The sequence below is a fragment of the Phocoena sinus genome, chromosome 4 (assembly GCF_008692025.1).
Source record: "Phocoena sinus isolate mPhoSin1 chromosome 4, mPhoSin1.pri, whole genome shotgun sequence".
Taxonomy (NCBI): domain Eukaryota; kingdom Metazoa; phylum Chordata; class Mammalia; order Artiodactyla; family Phocoenidae; genus Phocoena; species Phocoena sinus.
This window is the reverse complement of record NC_045766.1, coordinates 10,419,636-10,442,534: the sequence shown is the minus strand read 5'-3', so window position 1 is coordinate 10,442,534 and position 22,899 is coordinate 10,419,636. Positions and strand designations below refer to the sequence as shown.

Sequence of the window (22,899 nt, the reverse complement as noted above, 5' to 3'; positions counted from 1 at the left end):
ATGCCGCGGAGCGGCTGGGCCCATGAGCCATGGTCGCTGAGCCTGCGCGTCCGGAGCCTGTGCTCTGCAGCAGGAGAGGCCACAACAGTGAGAGGCCCGCGTACCGCAAAAAAAAAAAAAATTTATTGTTGGCTTTCTCTGTTTCCTCCCTGCTTCTCTGCTTACTCAAGGATGGGGATATTTCCCCACAGGAAAACTACAAAGAAAATACCATGACCTCCTCAACCTTTGTTCTTTCTTCTATCAACCAGCATTCTTATTAATAAACATAATATTCTTGAACATTTGTGATGTGCTAGGTGCTATACATTATCATTTAATACTCACAGTGACCTTGCTACACTGCCATAGTATAGAAGAAAAAACAGACTTAGAAATTAAATATTATATCCAAAGTTAGGCAAATTAATAAAGTTGTACCTAATTACAAACACATGCTCTTTCTAATCTACTCTGCTTCCACTGATTGTACGCACACACTCTCCTGAGAGCTTTGCAACCTATAATTGCAAAATAGACTGTAAAAGTGATTTTAAAAGACAAACAATGTATAATGATGGCAAAAAGTTTACGTAACAAAGGAACATACTATTTACTGTGATAATATTCCCAAACAAGTTATTTTTAAATAGGTACTTCAGGGCTAGTGTTACCTCACACGTTTAAGCCAGTTGACTTACCAAAAAAAAAAAAAAAAAAAAAAAAAAGACCAGCATGATATAAATAAATAAGAGTGCCAGAATTTAACAACAAAAGCCATTAAGTATCAGTTTATGAAAAAGCCTGTAAGCCTAACATAACTGTACCAAGATACTATGTTAAAAATTCGGTTATTGGGGCTTCCCTGGTGGCGCAGTGGTTGAGAGTCCGCCTGCCGATGTAGGGGACACGGGTTCGTGCCCCGGTCCGGGAGGATCCCACATGCCGCGGAGCGGCTGGGCCCGTGAGCCATGGCTGCTGAGCCTGCGCGTCCGGAGCCTGTGCTCCGCAGCGGGAGAGGCCACAACAGTGAGAGGCCCGCGTACCGCAAAAAAAAAAAAAAAAAAAAAAAAAAAAAAAAATTCGGTTATTTTAAAATATATAAATGGTTTTAAGCCAAGTTAAAGACATGCAAATATTTTGACATACAAAAATGATGTTAACTGTCACCACAGGGCTAAATAAAAACTATCACCTTGATGTCTGAAGTATCTGAAAACGAAACCACTATAGTAACAATATCCTATATTCTACTGTCTCTGTCAGGGTTCTGCCCCACCCACCCCCAAACAAAACCTCTTTTTATATGGACAATTTTAACTTGTTCTAAAGTATCCAGTGTATAAGTTCACCTACTTAGACTTAAGCAGGTACATCCTATTTTCCTGTTTAGGTCAACTTCCATACTTAAGTTTTTCCCAACCAGAAAGCAAGCTCTTTGAAGGCAGGGGCTGTGTTATACACATATCTTTTCCTTCCAATTTTTTCCATCTGTAAATAATTTCATTGAAATAAATTATATTATGTCACAACAACTCTGGAATAGAGTAGCAAAATTACAAAAGACAATGGGGGGAGGATTCATATGCTTTAACCTGTAAACATGGGAGGCTTTAAAGTGCAACAGAATGAGTTCCGTGCCCTCTAGTGGGACAGCAACTTAAATGTATTCAACGTAAGTTGACAGCATATAAAACAATGATGCTGAATGTCAGCTAACACTACGGGCTCAGGAGTCAGCCTACCTGGAGTTCAAATTCTGATTCCATTATATACTAGCTGTGTCCTTGGGCAAACTACTTCAATTCCCTGAGTCTAAATTTCTTAGACTTCCAAGAATAATAATCTCCAGAGATTTTTACCTAGGAGACATACTGTAACAGCACAGTGTCTGAGAAGATAGGCTTTGTAGCCAAACTAATCTAATCGGGCTTCCCTAACAAATCTAACTGTGTGACCTTGAGCAAGTTATTTAACCTTCCCGTGAATCATTTCAACATCTATTAAAGAACTGAACAGAATCTACTTTATAGTGTTATTAATAGTGAAGTTTAAAGATTAGATTATTATTACAGATATTTAGGAGAGTTGAAAGATATCTTTTGTGAAGACACAGAGTAAAAAAAAAAAGGGCTACTGACAACCTCCCCCTACTGGTGAGGTGATTCAGACTGGTGTCTGGAGAGCCCATTCAGTTACTAAGTCCCCACCATTTTCAGGCCTCTAGAGAGACTTAAGAAGCTAGTCCTTACACTCCAGTGTGTTTATTAAGTGTTACTGGGAGAGGGTGCGGTAAACTTAGGCAAGAAATAAGACTACAGGGTTCTACATTCCTCCACATTCACTGTATTTTACAGTCTAGGGAAAAAGAAAGGGTAAAAAGGACTGGCCCATAATATATTAAATTACAAAAAATACTGACATATTATATATAAGTTAACAGCACCATATAACACTGTTTTATATCTCCTCCTGAATAAGACAGGCCCCCTAGTTTCAAGGGACTGAATTCACATCTTAAAGGAAAAGGACACAGGTAAATAAGTATTTAAGAAATTAGGAATGGAGAAAGTGGAGAAAAGTACTTGTGATGAAAAATTATTGACAATAATTGTGCAAATTTATTCACACAACTTAAGTTTTCGTTGTTGCTTCTTTTTTCAGCTGAACAATGGCAAGGGGATGTGGTTTTTTCTTGAGGCATTTACTTTTTAGGCCAAATTAGATTAATTTTTTAATAGGCTAACAATTTTAACCCTGACAACTTGATAATCCTTCCATTCTTTATGCTAAAATGTACCTTATCAAAAGCTTACTCCTACTCTTCACACAGAGTCTCTTAATGGAAAAGCTGGTTTAAAACCTTCATTTCACTGATAAAAAACATCCTGAAAGATTATTTTTAGGTTCCCAATTTTATTACAACAGAATTTCTTTTTTTGACACACATGATTTTTCCTTTCTGCATAGAGAGTCAACCCAAAGCTCGTCTTATCTCTTACAAATCTGTGAACTCCAGATTGATTACTATAGAATAAAATATCTTATTTAGGGTATGCTAAGTGTTTACTTTGTGCCAAACTAGTCTCTGAGTATTAAAAAATAAAAAGCTTATGGAATAAGTGAATTCAAATCATGTTTCGGAAACATTTCTCATAGTTCAAGGATCTTGAACAATCCTCTTGAGTTACATGCCTCAGCAGTCCATATACTTTAGAAAAAGTCTTATGAACAGATTTAAAAGCAAATGGGGGTGCAAGGAAAGGGGCAGATCAAGAAACAGCTGCTCTCTAGGCTACTGGTCAGATTACCTTGTGATTAGTACAGCCACCGCAAAAATGTCACTGTATGTTTTTAAAATGATGAATTCAAAATCCTTATAAGAGATCAGATTTAATTCTCTATGTGTAATGTATTTATCAACTAGATTTTTTTAATGTTTACCGATCATACTTCCAAAATGACCATCAATGTTACCTTAAGATCTCAATTGGTTTCACCCTACCAGCATAACGATAAATTGTTAACCCTTTCATTATTATAATATTACTATATACTAGTGTTAACACATTAACATATTATTAATGTGATGTGTTCTTTGCAAAGACCTATATTCTGCATCCATTCTTGCCATTTTCCATTCAACTAGAACATTCAAGTTTTTAGGTAAGTACAGAGTCCCACAGGACAAAGATGATACCTCCCAGCCTCCTTTGCAGCGAGAAGCCACAGGACAAAGTTCTAACCAGCTTTTTAAGCAGAGGTGTTATGTGGCTTCCAGAAAACTTCCTAGAAGGACAAATGGCATATCCATTCTGCATCCTGGAACATGGATGACTGGCCACCATCTTAAACCAAATAAGGACCAGAGTCTAGGCTAGAGGGGATCTGGGTCCCTGAGGACTTTGTGGAACAGAACTGCCATAAAAGTCCTGGACTGCTTACTTCCTGACTTTTATGTTAGAGAGAAATAAGTTCTGCCTCATTTAAGTTACTGTGATTTTCAGTCTCTTTTCACATGGAGCTGAACCTAACTCTAAGTGAGAATGTTGCTCTTCCTTTAATCATCAATCAGTGGGCACATACCCTTCCAGCCCTGTTCTCCTACTATTCATACTCTAGTACAATATAGCCACTTACATTTTCAATAAATGAAATGAATTATAAATGCTAGCCACAACAAATTTAATAGAAACAATAACTGACCAGAAAACAGCTTGAAGAACAATCCACTATTACCCCGGGTAAGCAAAGGAAAATCAACAGAGGGAAAAGGAAACAAATATTTATCACACATATTCTCGCTGAATCCTCAATCACTACTGGTGGGTACTACTCTACAATTTATGCATGGGAAACGGAGGCTCGGTAACAACCAGTCAGTCAATGACTCATCCATTCATCTGTATTTATTCATCATCTACTATGTGCCAGGCTTTCTGCTAAGTCGAGGAAACAAAATGATGAACGAACAGTCAATCCTTGTTCTAATGAAGCTTACACACCAATGAAGCTTACACACAAATAAATATTTCATAACTGCAAGAAACTGTAGAAGGAAAAGAAATTTTGGAGGGTAAAGAACTAAAGGAAGGTCCGCGTGGCTGGAGCAAGCAATCATGAAGGACAATGGCAGATGCAGCTAGAGGAACAGCAAACTCAGATGACACAGAGCTTTGTCAACCAAGTTATAAAGTTTGTATTTTTGACTGATGGAAAAGTCATTAAAACTTTTAAAACAAGGTAGTCATCATGATTTGCTTTAAAAAGATTATGTGGCTTTGGTGTAGAGAATGGAATGAAGTAGAAGAATGAAAGCCAAAGAACTAGTTAGGGGACCACTGCAGTAAACCAAAAGAATGAGTAATCTGAGCTAGGATGCTGGGCATGTAAATGGAGAGACAGATCTATTTTAGAAATAGGATTTATAAGACATGCTAACAAACTGGATGTAGGAGTGAGGGAGAAGGCGGTAATCACAACAACTACCAGGTTTCTGAGTTAGGAAACTAGTGCTTACTAGAGTTCAAGCAATTTGGGCCTCCTTCAGTTTCCAAATTTATAAAATGGGGAATATGATTTGTTGTATCTTATCTAAGGTCCCTTCAAGCTCAAAGTTGGTTTCAAATCTTAATTCAAAGTCTGTATCTTAGCACATACCCTCATGATTTGAAAATGAAGTGTTAACAATCCCAAAGCTGCCTAATTCTAGGTGAGTATAAAAAAGTTCCTAAAGAATGGAAAGATTTGGTTCAATCCTTCTCCAGTACATTGAAATAATCTAAAAACCTTTTGGCAAGAATACCTTATTCTTAAAGCATGCACCAAAATTACAATAGCAACTGATTCAACAAATACTTAATATTACTATTTCCACTCCACTATGCACACCACACCAAGAGATCACAAAATGTCATATACCACCTTCACCTTCAAAGACCTTATGCAACCTAGTGAGTTTTTGGATATGACACCAAAAACACAGGCAACAAAAGCAAAGAAAAACAAGTGGGACTACATCAAACTAAGAAGCTTCTGTACAGCAAAGCAAACCATCAGCAAACTGAAAAGACAACCTACGGAATGGGAGAAAATATTCGCAATCCATGTATCTGATAAGGGGTTAATAACCAAGATATATAAGGACTCATACAACTCAACAGCAAAAACAAACAAAAACACCCACAAAAAAACCCAAAAACCAAATAACTTGATTTTTAAAACGGGCAAAAACCTAAGTAGGTATTTTTCTAAAGACATATGAATGACCAATAGGTACATGACAACAACAAAAGGTACTCAACATCACTAATCTTTAGGGTAATGCAAAGCAAAATCAAAATGAGATTTCACTTCATACCTTTTAGGACAGCTAGCATCAAAAAGATGGGACAACAAGTGTTGGTGAGTACATGGAGAAAAGGAAACCCTTGTACACTGTTGGTGGGAATGGAGATTGGTACAGCTACTATGAAAACCAGTATGGAGGTTCCTCAAAAAATTAAATATAAAACTACCACAAGATCCCACAATCTCACTTCTAGGTATGTATCCAAAGGAAATTAAGCCAGTATCTCAAAGAGATGTCTGTACTCCTGTGTTCACTGCATCATTATTCACAAAGCCAAGATATGGAAACAACCTAAGTGTCTATTGACAGATGAATGGATAAAGAAAATGTGGTGTGTGTGTATATATGTATGTATATATGTGTGTGTATATATGTATGTATATATATGTGTGTGTGTGTGTATATATATATACACACACACATATATACAATGGAATATTATTCAGTTACAAAAATGAAGGAAACTGTGCCATTTCCAACAACATGGATGAATCTGAAGGATATTACTATAAGTGAAATAAACCAGACATAGAAAAATATTTTATGATTCCATTTATATGTGAAATCTTTAAAAGTTGAACTCATAGAAGCAGAGGGTAGAATGGAGGTTGCCAGGGGCTTGAGGGTGGGGGAAAAGGGGAGATATTAGTCAAAGGGTACAAACTTTCAGTTTTAAGATGAATAAATTCTGGGGATCTAACATACAGCATGGTGACTATAGTTAACAACACTGTATGTATATTTTGAATTTGCCGAGAGTAGATCTTGTGTTCCTATCACAAACGGAAAAAATGATGACTACGTGAAGTGATGGATTTGCTAATTAACGTGTTTAGTCTGATTGTAGTAACCATTTCATAGGTATATGTATATCAAACTGTCATGCTGTACACCTTAAATATACACAATCTTTACTTGTCAATTATACCTAAATAAAGTTGGGGGAAAAAAGGCCTTCTGTGGCTTAAATGAGGTACTACATCATACACACAAAAAAACTAACAAGTACAAGGTAAGAATACAAAAGACAATAAAAGGCAGTATATATAGAAGACTTAAATAAGAGATATAGACTATACCTGCCACTAATCAGTCACTGGTAAGAGTGCAGCATATGAATTTATTAATTTTAACTGGTATGTAAAGATACCATCTAATTGTCCACTCCATAAAAAAATGATGTCCTTTATAAAGCTATCTATAAATTTCATTGTTGATCATTTTTCCACCTTTAATTTACTGGAAGGGTGCTTTCTCAAAGAAACCAATGGTCTACTAACTAGAACATTTAACATCAAAACTTATTCTTGATCATATTTGTGAGAAAAATGTTGAAACGCTAAAACTATTTAACACTAAAACTATTTATAATGCAAGAATAAGTTTAGCTACCCAAAGTGTAAATAAGTGCCATCTAATAGAAAAAGAAATATAAAGTGAGCCACATAGGTAACTTAAATTTTCTAGTAAACACATTTTAAAATGGTGAAACCGGTAAAATTAATTATAATAATACTTTGTGTTATCAAATATATCCAAAATATTGTATCAGCTTGGAATCAACGTAGTTATCAGATATTTTACTTTTAAAATTAAGTCTTCAAAATTTGTTGTGTATTTTATAGTTACAGCATATCTCAATGCAAACATTAAATTTTCATTGGAAATAACTGATTTCTATTCAGGTTTCATAAAATTTACAATACATGTGCTCAAGTTGTTCCAAACATACTTAAAAGTTTTCCAATAACTAAGACAATTAGACAAAATTAAGAATTAAGTTCCTCAGTTACAGTAGCCAGCCACATTCAGCTAGTGACTATCATGTTGTGCAACACTGGCTTAAATTTGTAAGGACCGACTTAAATATGCTATCTACATTACTGTCTAAAGGAAAAGAACATAGTTTAGATTTTTATGGTGGTTCAGAGTCACTAATATGAATATACTTTGTTAGATTGTTTTACAGTAAAATAACCACATTAGGAGATAATGGCCTTAGTTGATGTTTTCTAAATACTTGTCTTAACTTGAATGGCTCACTAGTTCTTCCTTTTTTCTTTGTCTCTTCTCTCAAAATATATAAACACCACCCTAATTTTATCACAGTATTAACCCTGGCTTGAAGGCAGTAACATATTTTCTTGTGAACAAAGTACATGAACTTTATAGGTGCCATTTTCTTCATTATGCAGAGGCCTCTTCACATACATTAGGGTTCCACACAGAGTTCATAAGTTTTAAGTTAACAAAAATTGGCTGTCAGCATTATTACTTTCTTTCTTTAGGTACCTTTATTTTACTATCAAAGGAAAGGGAACTGATCAAATATTTTTTATAGTTGTTTTCAGTTCTAACATTTTACGAGTTTGTGTCCCTTTTCTGATAACAGTAGGCTGACTCATGAAAGGGAAGTACCAAAAGTGGTGGTAGCAACCATTTATTACGTTTTTTTCAATAAGTTTGAGAGAAAAAATAAATAAATTAGGCAATATTTAACCCAAAAAGGGTTAAAGGTAAAGATCAAGATAAACATGGTGAAGGTTAAAAGAACTTGATTTTCAAAAAGGAAAGACATAGGGAAAGTGATGTCAGCAAGCTGGTGAACAAGAAGCAAGGACAGGCTAATTCACCAAAAATACATGGACTTGTTCCCTTTGTGAAATCCAGAAACCAGCTGAGGGGCTTCCACACCCCAGGACTGTGCAAAACTAACCACACTGAAGCCTGTAGTAAAATCTGAGACACCCTTTCGCTATAATTCCTACCCCTGGTGCAGTGCCATACAATCGGCAATAAACCCACAGCAACAAACTTCTCCTTGGGGAGCGGAGTAAAGGACTAAACTGTACGTTTAACATCCAATCTTGGGGTTGCTGCGGGAGGAACTGGCGTCTTGTCTTGCCTGTCTCAGAGTGCTGATGGGTTCTGACATACTCTAGATACCTGGTGGCAGCTAAGAACAAAGGCAGTTTGGAAGCATTCACCAGAGCCCCTCCCCCCAGCTCACTGCAGTGTAAGCAGATGCAAAAAACCCAGGTCCCAGTTTTCCCCCCCGAGGAGGGTAAGAGCTGGACCATGTGGCTGATGTTCCAACTTTTCTGGGGGCTGACCAAGGACATGGCTTCTGTCTCTTAAGAGCACTGATGGGACCTGACATACTCCAGCTGCTTGGGGGCCACTGAGAACAAAGACAGTAGTTTAGATTAGCATGCAAGGACTCACCATTACCTCCTACCACCCTCCATGCTGGCTCAGCACAGAATAAGTGAGGGAAAACCCACAGATCCCAGCTTCTCCCTGGAGAGGGAAATAACTGGACTGTGTGCCCAATGTTCCAACTTTTCCAGATGCCATCAGAGGGACTGGCTTCTGTCTCAGTGCTGACAAGATCCTGCACACTGTAGTTGCCTGGGGGTTGCTAAGAATAAAGATGGCAGTTTTGGACTAGTATAAAGGTTTGAGACAGCCCCAGAATCTCTGGCCAGGCTGAGTGGTTGGGATCTTCCCCTGTGTGAAACCAGTCCATGAAGACTGGGTGAGGTGTCTGTTTTTTCTATAAGTAGAGATACCAACACAAGGAGTCAAAGAAAATGAAGAAATTGGGAAACATGATCCAAACAAAAGAACAAGATAAATCTCCAGTAAGTAACCCAAATGAAAGGGAGGTACATGAATTACCTGACAAGGAATCCAGAATAATGGTAATAAAAATGCTCACTGAGATCAAGAGAACAATATGTGGACAAAGTAAAAATTTCAACAAATAGAAAAATTTAAAAAGAACCCAACGGAAATCTTGAAAGTGAAGAATACAATAAGTGAACTGAAAAATTCAAAAGAGGGATTCAACATCAGAGTAGGTCACACAGAAGAAAGAATCAGTGAACTCAAAAACAGATTATTTGAAATTATCCAGTGGAACAAAAAGAAAAATGAATGAAAAGTATGAAGAAAGCTTACGGAACTGATGGGACACCATCAAACAGACCAATATACACACTATGGGAGTCCCAGGAAAAGACAGAGAAAAGGGCCAGAAAACTTACTCAAAGAAATAGCCAAAAACTTCCCAATCTAGGGAAGGAAATAAGACATCCAGATCCAGGAAGCCCAACAGGGTCCCCCAAAAATGAGCTCAAAGAAATCCACACCAAGACACATTAAAATCAAACTGTCAACAGAGCAGAAAGAGAAAAGTGACTTGTCATATACAAGGGAATCCCCATAAGAGCATGGGACAGCTCAGCAGAAACTTTGCAGGCCTGAAGGGAGTGGGATGGTATATTCAAAGTGGTGAAAGAAAAAAACTGCCAACCAAGAATAATACAGGTGGCAAAACTGTCCTTCAAAAATGAAGGAGAGATAAGGCCTTTCCCAGATGAACAAAAGCTGAAGGAATTCATCAGCACTAGACCTGCTTCACAAGAAATGCTACAGGCTTTTCTTCAAGTTGGAATGAATGGATGCTAAAAAGCAACATGAACACAGATGAAAGTATAAAATGTGCTGGTAAAGGTAAATATATAAACAAATACAGAATACTGTCATACTGTAATGGCGATAGGTAAATAAGTTTTAATTCTAGTACAGAAGACAAAATTATTAAAAACTAACTATAAAATGTTAATGATTCACAATATAAAAAGATATAAATTGTGACATCAATAACAAAGTGTAGGTGCAAAGAAGTGTACAGTTTTTGTACGAGATTAAAGTTATCGGCTTAAAATAGACATAAACCTAACCCGGGGTCCCCAACCCCTGGGCTGCAGGCCGGTATCGGTCCACGGCCCGGTATTGGTCTATGGCCTGTTAGGAACCAGGCAGCACAGCAGGAGGTGAGTGGTGGGCGAGCAAATGAAGCTCATCTGCTGCTCCCCATGGCTCGCATTACCACCTGAACCATCCCACCCACCCCGGGTCCGTGGAAAAACTGTCTTCCACGAAACCAGTCCCTGGTGCCAAAAAGGTTGGGGACCGCTGACCTAACAGACATATACAGAACATTCCACCCAACAGCAGCATAATATACTTTCTTCTCAAACAAACACAGAACATTCTCCAGGACAGATGACATCTTAGTCCACAAAGTGAATTTTAACATATTTAAGAAGAAACTAATAATCCACAGCAGAAGGGAATGCTGGAAAATGTGGGGGGGAAATTTTTTTTTTACTTTGTTTGCATTTGTTTGTTTGTTTATTTATGGCTGCATTGGGTCTTCATTGCTGAGTGTGGGCTTTCTCTAGTTGTGGCGAATGGGGCCTACTCTTCATTGCAGTGTGTGGGCTTCTCATTGTAGTGGCTTCTCTCGTCGCGGAGCACAGGCTCTAGGGGCACGGGCTTCAGTAGTTATGGCACACCGGCTCTAGAGCAAAGGCTCAGTAGTTGCAGTGCACGGGCTTAGCTGCTCTGCGGCATGTGGGATCTTCCCGGACCAGTGATTGAACCCCTGTCCCCTGCACTGGCAGGTGAATTCTTAACCACTGCACCACCAGGGAAGTCGCGAAAATGTGGAAGTTAAACACATTCCTGAACAACCAGTGGGTCAAAGAAGGTATCAAAAGGGAAATCAGAAAATATCTTGAGACAAAAACAAAACATACCAGAACTCATGAGATGTAGCAAAAGCACAAAGAAGGAAGTTTCTAGCAATGAACCTACATTAAAAAGGAAAGATCGGGCTTCCCTGGTGGCGCAGTGGTTGGGAATCCGCCTGCCAATGCAGGGGACACGGGTTCAGGCCCTGGTCCAGGAGGATCCCACATGCCGCGGAGCAACGAAGCCCGTGCGCCACAACTATTGAAGCCCACGTGCCTACAGCCCAAGAGCCGCAGCTGGAGAAAGCCCGCGCGCAGCAACGGGGACACAATGCAGCCAAAAATAAATAAATAAAATAAATAATAAATTTAAAAAGGAAAGATCTCAAAACAACCTAAATTTGCATCTAAAGAACTAGAAAAAGAACAGAGAAAAGTCAAAGGTAGCAAAAGGAAGGAAGTAATGTAGGATTAGAGCAGAAATAAAATCTCTATTTTAAAAACAATAGAAATAAAATCAACAAAACTAAGACTCGGTTTTTTTTTTTTTTTTTTTTTTTTTTTTTTTTTAAATATCTTTATTGGGGTATAATTGCTTTACAATGGTGTGTTAGTTTCTGCTTTACAACAAAGTGAATCAGCTATACATATACATATGTTCCCATATGTCTTCCCTCTTGCGTCTCCCTCCCTCCCACTCTCCCCATCCCACCCTTCCAGGCTGTCACAAAGCACCGAGCTAATATCCCTGTGCCTTGCGGCTGCTTCCCCCCAGCTATCTACCTTACTACGTTTGTTAAGGACTCGGTTTTTTGAAAAGATAAAACTGACAGAGCTTCAGCAAGACTAAGAAAAAAAGAGAACTCCAATAAGTAAAATCAGAAATGGAAGAGGAAATATTACAACTGATGCCACAGGAGAAAAAATGAATATAAGACTACTGTAAACAATTATATGCCAACAAATTGGGCAACTTAGAATAAATGGATGAATACTAAGAAACACACTACCAACCAAGACTGAATCATGAATAGGAAATCTGAGCAGACCTATAACTAGTGAAGAAACTGAATCAGTAATCAAAACCTCCAACAAAAAAAACCCAGGACCAGAGGGCTCTACTCATGAATTCTACCAAACATTTAAAGAATTAATGCCAGTCCTTCTCAAACTCCTCCCAAAAAAATCAGAGAAAGAATAATTTCCAAACTCACTTTATGAGCCAGAATTACTCTGATACCAAAGCCAGATAAAGACACTACAAGAAAAGAAAATTACGTGTCAATATTCCTGATGAACACAGGTGCAAAAGTCCTCAACAAAATATTAGCAAACCAAATTCAACAGCACATTAATAGAATCATGCACCATAACCAAGTGGGACTTAACTCCGGCATGCAATCACGGTTCATCACACAAAATTCAAATTCAATTAATGTGATGCACAACATTAACTCAATGAAGGATTTTTAAAAAACCACAATCATGTTGAAAAAACGTGACAAAATTCAACGCCCTTTCATGATAAAAACTTGCAACCAACTAGGAACAGAAGGAAATCACCTTAACGTAATACAGGCCATATATGAAAAGCCCACAAACTCAATGGTGAAAAGATTCAATGGTTTCCCTCTAAGATCAGGAATATGGCAAGAACGCTCACTCTTACTACTTCTATTTAACACAGTACTGGAATTCCTAGCCAGATCAGTTAGGCAAGAAAAAGAAATAAATAGCATCCAAATCAGAAAGGAAGAAGTAAAACTATTCCTGTTTGCAGATCTTATGTTGCATGATCTCATGCAGAAAATCCTTAAGACTCCACAAAAAAACTGTTAGAACTAACTAATGAATTCAGTAAAAGTGCAGAATACAAACTGAACAAAAGTCAGTGGCATTTCTGTACATGAAGAATTAACCATCTGAAAAGGAAACTTCATAAACAATAAAATACTTAGAAATAAACTAAGGAGGTAAAAGACTTGTAAACTGAAAATCAGAAAACAGAGATAAGAGAAATTAAAAATGACATAATAGGGGACTTCCCTGGTGGCGCAGTGGTTAACCCAGGGGACACAGATTCAAGCCCTGGTCTGGGAAGATCCCACATGCTGCAGAGCAACAAAGCCCATGCACCACAACTACTGAGCCCACATGCCTAGAGCCCGTGCTCCGCAACAAGAGAAGCCACTGCAGTGAGAAGCCCACACACCGCAATGCAGAGTAGCCCCCACTCGTCACAACTAGAGAAAGCCTGTACAGCAATGAAGATCCAATGCAGCCAAATAAATAAATAATCTTAAAAAAAAAGACATAATAAATGAAAATATATCCTATGTTCATGGTTTGGAAGACAATATTGTAAAAAAAGAGAAAAAAAAGACAGGGAATAACTGAAAAAGAATAGTGATGAAGGGACTTCCCTGGTGGCACAGTGGTTAAGAATCCACCTGCCAATGTAGGGGACAGGGGTTCAATACCTGGTCCAGGAAGATCCCACATGCCGCAGAGCAACTAAGGCGTGCGCCACAACTACTGAGCCTGCACTCTAGAGCCCATGAGGCATAACTACTGAGCCCATGTGCCACAACTACTGAGCCCACATGCCTAGAGCCTGTGCTCTGCAACAAGAGAAGCCACCTCAATGAGAAGCCCATGCACCACAACAAAGAGTAGCCACCACTCACCGAAGCTAGAGAAAGCCTGCACGCAGCAACAAAGACCCAACGCAGCCAAAAAAAAAAAAAGAACTTATTAAAAAAAAAGGAATAGTAATGAAAGAAGATCGTACAGATGCAGAAAAAGGGAAGATCTAGAATGGAAGTAGAAAAATTATCTGAGTCATGAAGAGGGCATCTTTATCTTCTCAAACAGGAGGAAAGGATCAATGTAGGTAAGTTGATAAGTGGCAGAGAAAAGATAATGTTGAAAAGGAGTAGCAGTAAGTGTTTAGCAGTTGAAATGGGTCACGGGTTCTAAGCTGGATAGTGACAAAAATACAGAAATAAAAGCAGTTTCAGTACACGAGGCACGTTGTGGGGTGTGTTCACTGGAGTACATGGTTAGAGCTAAGGGTAGAGGATCACTGATGTTGAACTGTGAAGTAGAATGATCAAAACATCATCTACGAAGAAATGAAATCACCTAGATGATGGGAAAACAGCTACAGTCCAGAGGTGCTGGAGAGTGAGATTTAACAGCAATGTTCTAAAAATAGAAGAATTACCTACCAGATGGCATGCGCCTCAAAATAAGGAAGGTTTTTTATAGGTAGGTAGACTAGTAACATTTTCCCAAGATAAACTGGCTGTGAGAAAAGGAACAGCTACACTTAAAGAAGACCTCTGGAGAAGGACGTACTTATGAAAACACTGAGTTTCATACTTATGAAAACACTGAAGACAGGACATGGAATGTCCATGGGTTTTCTGGGAAGAGTGTAGATTCAAGAGTTATACATAAGAACTTAAGGTCTAAATCAATATTTAGATGACTATTTTCAGACTTCAGTCTTGAGAAAAATAACTACTTCCTTTGAAAAGTATGCAAGCAAAATATTTTAACAAGCCAAATAGAACAATACAGGTAGTTTTCTAGAACATACCCAATATGCCAAAACTAAGGAAGAAAGGAGAAGTATGTAGTACTGTATTTAAGCAGTATTTTTTTAAAGTTAGATTATTTTCTGCATAATTTTGACTACCTCAGCAAGTAGTTTAAAGTTAAGCAAAAGTTTCATCATTCAGACTGGATTGAAGGCCAGACTGAATTAAAGTTTTTTAAATCGTGTTATTTGGGAAAATATCCTATTTGATCTCTTATAATTTTTGTCTGGAATTTATGTTAACTAGCAGCATGTCTGGCATATGACTTATGTTTACCAGACCCATGATAAAAACATTTTCTGAAATATAATTAACATTGTTTGCATAATTAATAATCTTTCAGCAACTGTTTTGAAGACAACTTAGGCCCAATATTTCAAAGTTTTAGAGTATAAAATTTTTATTTTAAATAGGCTGAATTTCTGCCTTTCTTTAAAGAAGATTGAAGAAAGGGTAGCTGCAATTCATTCTGGTTTCTACAATGTGGTGACACTGGGGTAAAGGTAGCATTAAGTTACTGTACTTTACAAGCTGAAGGGAGAAAATTTTCAATTTAAAAATAAATTGCTATGGTTACCCAATGTTTACCTTTATGAGCAATAACTATGTGAGCCATCCAGGGATTTCCCACAAGTGCAGTAGGATCAGTAGCTGAAGTGCACACTAGTTGTTTCACACACAAATTGGGGCTGCATACGCCACTTCCATTTCAAAGTAGCTATCGTTGGGAAATACTAAGGAAGATGATTCACATCTTTCTAAACCACAGAAGGGTGGGTGGAGACAAAAACACTAAAAGCAACTATTTTAAAATCCAAGTGATGACTCAGATAGTTTTCAACATTTTTCATATTCTTTAGTTTTCTTTATTAAAGAGTGCTATCTAAAATTTTACAAAGCAGCTTCTATTGTTGAAAGAAGGAAAGGGTGTTTCTAACGTGTTTCAGTCATGGAATCTTTTTGCATAAATAGATGTTCATGCTCTTGATAAATTTGTAAAACGTCATGTTTATAACTTAATATTACCTCAGTACTTCAGAATAAAACAGTGCCGATTCCTTTAGATGTAGTCAGTTTTTAACCTCCTGAGTGGGAAGAAGAGGGTCCCTGTCAGAATTGATGATAAGCTCATTCTTGAAAAACTGGTAGTTAAACCTGCTATCAATTACTGTATTACAGAACTTTTTTTGTCTATTTTGTTCACAATTTAACACTCAGTAATGCAAGAATACCTATGAAACTTTGACCCCAATATAGTTCTAATGTGATCTTAAAATTATGAGACCCATTACATCTTGATGGGTCTTCCACAAAGTATCTAATTTTCTGCACAACAGATTATCAAACACGTTTGTTAATATCAGGGCTATCCTTAACTAAAATAAAATAGCATGTTACACCAAACTAGTTTAAACAATAGAGTCTTATCATCATAAACAAAAAGAAGTGAAATAAAGGGGCTCCAAGGTGACTGATCTTGTTACTCAACACTATCACCTAAGACACCTGGGCTCCTTCCAGCTTTTCTGTCAGACTCAGCATGGACCTTAGGATAATTACCTTCACAGTCACAAAATAATACCTGCCATACTTCAAGGCATCATATCAGACACATATTGCTGTCCAGCAGAAGGGGGAGTTTTCTTCTGTGTCTCCTTTTTTAGGTACAAAGATGACTTCCCCAGAAGCTGTTGGGTTGGCCAAAAAGTTCGTTCGGGTTTTCCTGTAAGATGTTATAGAAAAACACGAACTAACTTTTTGGTGAACCCAATACCTAAACTGACTCTCCCTGATATGTGACCAGACTTTGCTCACTACTAAGCAAAGCAGGATTACCATGATTAGCTTACACTATCAGGGACTTCTCCAAGTCATGTGAGATAGAGGTGGGCAACCAAACAAAACTGGGGGCTTGCAAGGAAGGAAGTGGGTAATGGCCAGTGGGTAGGCAACTAATAGTATACTATTTACTATATAGAAAAATTAAATCTTGGCATTTTATTTCAATAGTTTAGTTTTCCCCCCATTATGAGACACTCTGAGAACTCTGGAGATTTATTTTTAAAAGGGAAAAAAAATCAGTCACCAATAATTTATCTTAAGACAGATGAAAGGCGATCATTTTATGAATACTACTGACAAAAGAGAATATACTTTAGAATATAAAATTGTAAAATTACACTTTAATTCTGACCAATTAAAATGAAAGTTTTATGTCAAAAATGTTTCCTGTTAATCTCACTTTTCTCTTCTAGGAAAAGTAAGGTTAACACTACTAGACATAGGTCAAACCGCACCTAGAGTAATGAGACCAGAACACATTCAAAGAAGGCAGCCAGAAATGATCGTGGATCAGTGAAGCTGAGGGGTTTGGAGACAGGGAGAATATGCCAGCTTTAAAATATCTGAAGTGCTATCGTTGCAAAGAGATACCAAACTGCACAGGTCTGGAAATAAGAACTAGGATCAATGAATAGTAACAAGCAGGAAGATAAAATCTGGTTCAATATAAGATAGTACTCTTTTACCTAGCATTTTATCTGAAGATGGAACAGGTTGGCTGCTCATATGGGGCAGGGACGAATATCCCAGGTCACCTGAATACCTAGATTCTAGGCGCTTAATGTGTACTTAACTTGTAACAACAAGCCTGCAAAATACACTCCATTTCACAGATAAATTCTGAGCTAGACAAGTTAAAACTGGAAATCACACAGCTAAGAAGTGGGGAAAACTGGATTCTTACCCTGGCCCATCTGTCTCCAAAGCCTGGCTCTTCCCACACATCACACACCTAAAAGAAGTTAAATCAGTTGTTAAGGAAGCAAATGGGATTTCTGAGTTGGTGAGAACTGTCATCTGACTCGAAGTCCCTTTCAAAACTAAGATGCCAGAAATGAAAAGTAATACTCCCTTTCACTTATACCAGCACTTTACAATTGTTCTCACATTTGTTCCTCACAGCAGTGAAGTAAGGTAAGTAAGCTAGGGAAGCATTCATTCTGTTGGCATTCTACCTCAGAGAATAAGAGGACAACAAAGATGGATTCCTTCAACTTTCTTCTGGTTTACCCCCAAAATATCTATTTTCCATTTTTTCCCTCTGATCTTTCATTCATTCAGTACTCATTTACTAAACACTTCTTACATGCCAGATACCAAACCTCAATGACTCTGCAGTCTGATGGGAAGAACCTGTAGGCACAGAGGGCAAAAAAGTACATTTAAAAAAAAACTGCCATCTCCTTAACAGATCTTACTCTATCAATTTCAACCCCTTTATTGTATCACTTTGATTTATTCCTCACTGCTGTCCCTGTTCCTTTTTCTTAGCCTACAGAAAACTTTGCCCCCCTATACTACTCCATTTTTTACTCGTTTCTCCCTACTGCAGCCAGACTCCATTCTCAACCACCACTCAACTGATACTGCTCTAAGGTCACCAATGATAACCAACTGCAAAATCTTCATTTTTCTCAACTAGTCTACAATACTGGACACCAGTGATCTTTATTAAACTCTCTTCTTGCTACTTCCATAAAGTTTTCATCTATTTTTTAAACCTTTATTGTAGTCCCTTTCATTTGGCTTTTCTTCCACCCCCTATACCTAAATATTGGCTTTCCTTTCAGTCCACTTTTCTTCCTCCTGGTCTACAATCTCTTCCTGGACAATCTCATCTATTTCTATAATATGAGTCATCACTTACGTAATATTTCCAAGACTTTATTTCCAGTCCTAACCTCCAGACACAACTTCCAAATGCTCAATGGGCCCTTTTACCCGCATGCTCTGTATTATCTCAGACTCGGCATATCAAAATTCAACATACCATCGCTAGTCCCCTCCCCCAAATAGTTCTTTTATCTAGAAGACTTCCCTTACTTTATCTCCCAATTCTAGTTAGTTGCCAAGTTCGAAGCATTCTACCTAAAATCTTCCTAAACTCTCTTCACCCACAGGGACCTAGTTCAGACCCACTTCAGTCCTCATCTGAATTATCAAAACCACCTCTTAACTGGTCTCTCAACTCTTGTCTCTCCTTTTTCCAGTTCTATCCATCCTTGTAGCAGACATGGGTTCTTTCACAAGAATCGCTTGCTTTAGGGATTACATCTGGTCCAAAGATATACAAGAGACCCAGGACTGGCCGAAGCACCCCTTACTCCTAGTCACATGTTTAGGTCAGGGATGAACATACAATCAAAACCAGGCAGGATTTTCCTCAAGGTTTTAGTTTCCTGCTGAGGATATCAGGGAAAAATACTCTCTTTTTCTTTTGGGATTGTAAGGAAATTTAAACTGAACTGCTTGGCTAATCAGTTTTCTTTTGCATTTAAGCCACTTTGAGTAGGGACTTCTGCGATTTGTAACCAAGAGTCCTGATTAACAATTTTCTATACCACAAGTCACTTCTCTAAATCACAGATAAAATGTTATTTGCCTGCTTTTATTTAGTCAACAAAATTTTACTAAAACATAACACTGAAGGCACCCATCACTACCCTGTCTTTAAGTTTCACAAATGCAAATATACTTGTTACAATTGTAATATACCATATCATTTCATGCAGCTGTGCCACTGTCTACACTGTTCCCTCTGCCTAGAATGCTCCCTTTCTACCTGCTTATCCACAAAATATATAGTAGGGTTGCATAAAATAAGGCTGGAAAATTAGGCAGGGGCCAAACCATGAAGGGTCTTAAATGCCACACTGACATATACACATTTTAACTGCAGAATGGTGGGGAGACCACTAAAAAATTGTAAGTTATAGGGAGGGTGGGAGGGAGAGAGACGCAAGAGGGAAGAGATATGGGAACATATGTATATGTATAACTGATTCACTTTGTTATAAAGCAGGAACTAACACACCATTGTAAAGCAATTATACCCCAATAAAGATGTTAAAAAAAAAACTAAGTCCAAAAGTGACGTAATCAGATTTGTATCTTAGAGGCCTCAATGTGGACGTAGTATGAAGGATGACCTAAAAATGAGGTGATACTAAAGACAGAGAAAACAATAGTAGGCTGGTTTAGAAATAGTCTAAACCAGAGGCTACAAAGGATGGTAAGAGAAATAAATTAGGACATTTCTGGTGAAATAAATTTTGCCAATTGCTGTCCAATAGCATTGATAAATCTTTGAAAGTTTTTAAACTATCACTTCTACTTGCAAGAAAGTAGATGTAAGGAAGTAATGTGAAACCTATAAAATTTACATATCAAGATTTTACTGAAGGAGCATTGATAAGAAAACATTAACAACCTAAGTGTTAAACAATAATTAAAATTTAGAATATATCATGCAGTGAAACTGAATGATAGTTAGAAACCGAATTTTTTAAAGCATGAGACAATACCCATAAATGTTAAGTGGAACACACCACTGCACACAATATGATTCTAAATTATGTTAAATAATGATGATCAGAAGGATTTATTTTAAAAAAAGCAACAACAGTATCAAGAGATTAGTTAGATGAGTGGTAGGATTATGGATAATTTGTTCTTTCCTTCATATGTTCACATATTTGGTTTTTTCTGAGTAATTTCGTTTTTTCTGAGTAATAGTGTTACTTAGATTTGCTAAACTCAACCACTATTTAACGGTAAAGAAAAATAAGTCCTAAAGGGGTTAAATGACAAAAATTCACATTAATAATTATTGGGACCAAAACCTGAACACTGCCTGGGTGGAAGGCTTGCTGTTAAGAAGCAGACCCATGAAGGCAGAGCCATCACCCGCAGCTACGGAGAACCTGCAACAGCGAGGCACTGAGCACAGACCAAGGCTGCTGAGGCTTGAAGCTGGCCTCTAAATCCGCACCTCAAAGGCATCAAATCGCTAGTGAAGAGGAGACTATAAGAAGGCGTAACTTAAATCCTTTTTTTTTTTGTTTTTTTTTTTTGTGGTACCCGGGCCTCTCACTGTTGTGGCCTCTCCCGTTGTGGAGCACAGGCTCCGGACGCGCAGGCTCAGCGGCCATGGCTCACAGGCCGCTCCGTGGCATGTGGGATCCTCCCGGACCGGGGCACGAACCCGTGTCCCCTGCATCAGCAGGCGGACTCTCAACCACTGCGCCACCAGGGAAGCCCTAAATGCTTATTTTTATAACTTTATTTTTATACAAAAAAATCTTTCAAGGAACAGAAAAGGAAATAGTAATGACAGACTAGACAGAAGAAAGAAGGCCTCAGAGAAAGGTGTTTGGAGACACTGATGTTCTATTGTCTGTACCTACTTTGCTTTTTAAAATACATGAATGCTTTTAACGTGAGACTATTATTTCCTTGAAGTGAGATTTCCACAACCTTGTTACAATCCCAAATAAACTCTACAGACCCAAGCATTCAATTTAGTCAAGCAGGATAACAATCAAAAAGTCCTTTGATAACTAACAAAAGAGAATTTGAATATAATATTTGTGAAATAAAAGGCTTCAATGAAGAAGTTTGGGTGGCTACTGGATAGGAGAAAAGGACAAAATGATCAAGGACAATTTTTAAAGCCTGAGCTATCTGAATTTTTTCTAACATTACAAATTAAGAAACTGTGTTTTACTTAGATGCCATTTAAATTACAGTACCACCTAAAATATCAAAACATCTAAGACGGTTCTAAGGTAGTAGATTGAAGATTATATTAAAAAATCTAGTCAGGTATAGCTCTTAACCATTTCATACACAAGGACTTACCATCTTTTTTTAAAAATTAAACTGAGTGTTAGATCACAAATGATTAAAACTATGTTTCACTAGTTTTAATTTACCTACCTATAAGAGCAATTATACTGCTATCTTAATTTCACTGGTTCTTTACGAAGAATTTAAAAATGATTTCCTATGTAAATTTCGAAAATTGCAGAAACCAATGCAAAAGCACCATCCAGTGGTAAAAGATGAAAATTACAACTTACAAATTTGTGACTCTACATGGTCTCCAATACACATTACCAGGAAAGAAAAAATAAATGGGCTAAATGATGTTGATGGTGTCTGCTATTTGTTACCATTTTCCCAATCAAATCTTATTCTTACTATCTTAAGTTTGACATTTTTCCCTTTTCTGACTTGCCCACCCATTACCAAATGCTTGACTAAATTCAAGACTCACCCAGAGCCTTTATTGAGCCAGAGGTTAGAAAACAGTTTCTAAAGAACAGAAATAAGGTGTGTGAGGGATGAATTTCCAATGGAATTCCACTCGGCAAGGGCCATTCCAGGTAACAACAAATGGGAGGCATCCTAAGTTTCATTTTTATTTAAATGATAAGTTGGTAGATAATCCTGAAAAGCCAGGTAAAGATTTACAATTGGTTAATGCATTCAGAATTCCTAAAGAGAATATGAATATTTGACATCATCAAAATTATTCCAAGTTGAAGAATACAACCTAATAATGCTTTCCCAATAATCAGCTCCCCATCTACCGGAATACAGATGGATAAAAATTTTCAGCTTCCAGTAACACCTCTCTGATCACCCTCTTCTAAAAAAAAAAAAAGTTTAACTAAGAATAAATTACTAACAAAAAATCAAAAAGCTAATAAGGGTGATTTTTTTGTTTTGAAACAACGTTGCATTAAGTCTACTTAATATCAAATGGTATTACCATTTGATAATCATCATAAACTATTTATCACAAAGTAAGGCAGGCTGCCACTTGGTAATGGCAAAGAAGCCAATGACTGGGCTATAGTTTCTTCCTTTCTACACAATCTTTCAGTATGTATGAATTTCAAATAAGAAGCCTAACAAACCATACCAATGATATCAAACTAGCTTATATTGTCTTCACTAGTGCCTTCAGTTCGACACCTGCAGATTTTTAAACTACTTTCACTAACAACACAGGCATCACTCTCATAGTGTGGCTCCCTGGGGATGACAGGCTGACATGTCTACAGTGAACGGC

At 37.5% G+C, this 22,899-nt stretch overlaps 1 protein-coding gene across 2 annotated transcripts in view; it reads right to left on the bottom strand.

Annotated features, from left to right (window-relative positions):
* The window catches only part of ANKRD28 (ankyrin repeat domain 28), a 175,981-nt gene that overhangs the window by 111,251 nt on the left and 41,831 nt on the right, over positions 1 to 22,899 (bottom strand). The window contains exon 1 of one of the 2 annotated variants that reach the window (XM_032630909.1): positions 16,005 to 16,021. The exons of the other annotated variant lie outside the window; for it this stretch is intronic. The gene's annotated coding sequence lies outside the window, so the exon portion shown is untranslated. Of the gene's footprint in view, positions 1 to 16,004; positions 16,022 to 22,899 lie in introns of those variants that run through there. 2 annotated transcript variants of the gene reach the window in all.